The sequence below is a fragment of the Formica exsecta genome, unplaced genomic scaffold (genome assembly GCF_003651465.1).
Source record: "Formica exsecta isolate Colony F162 unplaced genomic scaffold, ASM365146v1 scaffold614, whole genome shotgun sequence".
Taxonomy (NCBI): Eukaryota; Metazoa; Arthropoda; class Insecta; order Hymenoptera; family Formicidae; genus Formica; species Formica exsecta.
Genome location: NW_021853375.1, coordinates 1,332,670 through 1,337,049, shown reverse-complemented (window position 1 = coordinate 1,337,049; position 4,380 = coordinate 1,332,670). Strand labels below are relative to the sequence as shown.

The following is a 4,380-nucleotide window of genomic DNA, read 5'->3' as shown; positions in this document are numbered from 1 at the left end:
TATATATATACTGGCGTTTTAAATGTTTTAAGGCAAATTTAATATAAATTTGCTCTATGTTGATTAAGAAAAAAAATCATAGATTGAGAGAACATAAAAATAGAGATTCTGGAACAATTCTGGAATAATTAGCTTTCTATTGCAGATTCTTGTGTCACAAGGTGCGGATGATACCATGTTTCGAAGAAATCGTTTAAAAAGAAGATAGGGAAATTTCGATTAGTAGTAGAATACAATCATCGCGATTTGAGAACCGTTCTTAACAAAGAGATTGCAGATCTATTTTCGTACATAATAATTGTTATTATCACAGAAATATGTTCAATAGAATGCGTACTTCCTGTCACTTCACAAAAGCAACTTTACAAAATAAGTAAAGTTGCGAGAATTTTCCGCAAACGAGATGTTTCTGATCCTTTTAGTTTTATCAAAATTCTGTATTATTCAAGTTAATTTATACATAGCACGATTACACAAATATTACAACAGATATCAGAGAATAATAAAATGGTAAAATGTAAAGAATAAAGAAAGTTTGAAAGAGAGAAAATAGAAACAAAAATCTAATATGAAATAAATTATGAAAATAGTGTCCGAGAAAATTAAATATAAAATTTATATATCAAAGATATATCGAGTATGATACACTTAATGCACTTGAGGATTAATTGCCGTTAACATTCCGTAGAAGATTTTACGTCAGCGCTTCTCTACATATTCGAGAAACTAACTTCGATGAATTCCCTTCACGGACGGAATGTGATGCCGAAACTCGAGTGATACTTAGTAATGCGCGATAATGCGAAACACGCTCGCGTTTCTCACGAGGATGAAAATTGCGGCTGGAGAAACCGTGGTGCAAATTTCGATCGTCGATCGCGGTCATGCGTTATCAGCGGTTTGTCACACACGCGACGCGTGCCGCTACACAAACACATTCACATAAGTCACACAGATCGGATTTACCGTTGGACGATAGAGCGACGAAATCTAAAAGCTCCCGCTCGTCGCATCCGTTCTCTGTACAGAATTGTCGATCTCGAGAAAAGTAAAAGAAAAGAAAAGAAAATGGACGCGCGAAATAAATACAAAGAAAAAAGCGATATCCGAAAAGTTGCGTGTACAACGGCCGGTTGCAAAGGACTGACTCCATTTCTCAAACGGCAACGATAAGACCGAGACCGCATTACTTGACTTTGTTACATCGTTCTTATCAGAGGTAGATGCTGATAAGCGATAGCGTGTCCACTTAACAACCGGCACTGCGATCACCGCGCCGGGAATCTTATGTATATGTACGGTAGAATCGCGAAATGATAAAATACATCGAGAAATGAACGTAAAAAGAATAAGAAAAAATGGGGCAAATTATTATTTTTCCAATCGATATCGCAGGATACGAATGTGAAATAAGATAAGAATGAAATGTAAATTATTTCTTGTTTCTATATGAAAGCACAATTTAAAATTTTTATCTAACATTAATTGACGCTGAAATGAGTCGTTAGAGACTTGATTAATGCTTTCATTTCTGTTTTAGAAGGGTTTAATAGTGTGTTAACGAGAAACTGAAATGTGTGACATGTGTAAATAAATTATATCAATTTTTGCTCGAAATTTAAAGAAAATACTAAAAAAAATAGTAAACAATATTTGACAAATACACATACACACATATATATATATATATATAACTTTTTCTTTATTATTTGCACATTCATACTTTGATACTTTAATATGATTGCCGGTATAACTGCGGCGAAATCTATTACGCAGCCATCTATATACGGAGCTACAGCAAGTGGGAGATAGAAACGTGAAATTTGCATACGCGCATTACGTCGTAAGAGACACAGATGCATGCGAATTAACCGAGTCACTTAAATCGCGTACGTTTCTCGTTTATCTAATAAGCTCAAGTACGCACGTTTACTATTTCCGCGCCTTTATTCGCTCATTGCCACACCTCGTGCACAAGCATACTAATTTTTGTACCCAAAAAAAATATTTTTAACTTATAAAAGACAGCACCTCGTGCTTCCTGTATTTTACTTAGAATATATTAAATATTGTAATTTCATTTTTATTAATTCTAAGCTTTTTGCTTAGAAAATTCTGCTGGAATGAGATTGAAATACGCCATCAAAATATAATATATAATAAAATTATTATTTTCCACTCTTTACAACGATTCGTGGAATATACCGCAAAGTCCTTATACGTGCGTGACGAGTCATCAGGATGATTTATGCCGATCGAAATGGTTCAGGAGGACACTCGAGAACGCGGCTCGATACTCCAACCTGCCTCGCGTATACGAGCGAACAAATTTAGCAGCTTAGTGTTTCCAAACCCGTGTCATAAAGCGTGTTCGGAAGTATTTTGGGCGCTCGCCAGACTTTCTTCGAGACATAATGTCAGTGTCAGCGCGTTAAAATCAAGCGGGCAAGAAAGCGCGAGTCATTAATCACCGAATGACGGCACATTGCGCTGACCCGCCGCGACGGACGTGAACTTTACGACGGCTGTACTATGTTCCTCGTTAGAATATGCTCCAGGAAATCTGTTTTTGTCGGGTACACGAGCGAAAAACGACGATAAATAAAAAATTCCGATTTGTTATGCAAATGGGAAAAACGTGTGTATCACGTAGTTTCGTACCTGATTAATATGAAGTAACATGGTCCGAATTCAAAACGCGATAGAAGTATAAGTAGTATCCGCGCGATCTATAATTTGATATAAGCGTAGGAAAAAAATTCTATCTAAAAACTTTCTTTTTTTCAATTTTCTCCTTTTCTTAGATCAGATAAAAAAAAATTCGTCCGACACTACGTGTGGTCTAGTAGAAACTTACTAGCGTGTACGTAGAGACTTTAGCGTGTTAGAGCTGCATTGTTCGAAACTTTCGCGTGCGACACGCAATGCGCCGACACGCCGTCGCGCCGCGTGCATACCGGCGAAGGACTTCGTTAGAGGGCCGCGGAAAAAGCGACGAAATGACCGGCCTCGTCAGCAAACGAGGATTTGCGGTCGAGAAAGCAGGGGCATGACGTGGCCCGAGTGCGAGTTAAGGATGGCCGAGAGGCACTCCGACGATGTAAACTTCGCCGCGTAAATTAATAACGGCGCATTCTAACTGTAATTTATAAATTTTTAATGATATAGAGAGAAGTTATATCGGCGACAAGATTTAATTTAATTTGACGAGAACCCCAGGATGCGACGAGCTTCTCAACGTTATGTAACGATGAAGATTACTTTCATCATTGTCTTAAATTTTCTCATATCATTACGGCATAATTTTATTCCGCTAGCTAAGTAAAGTACATCTAAGGAAAAGCCAAGAAACGAAAAACTAGATTATTTTCAGAAGAGCGCGCGCGACGATTGGTCGAGTGAAATAACGCATGCATATCCCCATGTTGGTAATGATGCATCCCGGCATTTTACCGGGAGGTTAAAAAAAGAAACGCGCTAAAAGTGAGAGAATCGTGCCGTCGTCCAAACATGCGAAGGATGCACTTCCTTGGGACACCCACGCTCGCGCGCGATAACCGCCGCCCCTTGACAATGTCCTTTATGGAGCGAGACGAGGCCCATCCATCGTCTCGCGCGCGCGTTGCACTTGGTCGTCGGAAAAACCGGCCGGATGGAGAACGTCTTTATTTCCGGCAGGGCCGTTACCGGAGCGAAGGAACAAGCTCTAAAAGCGTCGACGAAGGTTATAAAAGTACGGCCGCGATCACCAATTTCCGAGCGAGTGATCTCATTAACAATACGGGAATTCGAAACGAGCAGCGAGTCTAATCTTTTAATTGTAATGGATGTTGTTTTAAAATAAATTAGCCTCGTTTTTTTCCGCGTCGCAATAAAATATAATGAAAATGTCTTTCATTCTTTTCAATTCTAACATTTTGCATCGATCCTCTTGTGTATTCAATATTAATTTCTGTCAATTTAAAGTATATTTGTTCGCTGTTATTATTATTCGATCGAGGTATGTATGAATGAAATGTAAAATGTCGATAAATGCCGCGTCAGCGAATGTACCTCGTCCGTTAAAAAAAAAAAAAAAAGAATTGCAGTTGTGCTGCGATGCGCGACCTGCGATTAGCGCGATAGCTAGGCGCGAGATCTTTTGTTCGACGTAACAAATACCTGCAATCACGGGGAAATGTTATCGAGAGACAGGCGCATACACATGCGGCTACCGAGACAAATTGACACGAGTAGATTCGTGTTTGGAAAAATCGATTTTATTGCATCGTCAAAGACATAAAAAAATGCTCTAAATAGCATATTCCAAAATGAATTTTTTACCTATGTAATTACTGCACCCTTTTAATAAACTAAATCCTCATAATTATTATATATATA

General features: G+C 38.4%; 1 protein-coding gene across 5 annotated transcripts in view; it reads right to left on the bottom strand.

Annotated features, from left to right (window-relative positions):
• The window catches only part of LOC115242601 (serine/threonine-protein kinase MARK2-like), a 94,447-nt gene that overhangs the window by 30,914 nt on the left and 59,153 nt on the right, over positions 1-4,380 (bottom strand). Inside the window, exon 1 of one of the 5 annotated variants that reach the window (XM_029819004.1) lies at positions 338-1,608. The exons of the other annotated variants lie outside the window; for them this stretch is intronic. The gene's annotated coding sequence lies outside the window, so the exon portion shown is untranslated. Of the gene's footprint in view, positions 1-337; positions 1,609-4,380 lie in introns of those variants that run through there. 5 annotated transcript variants of the gene reach the window in all.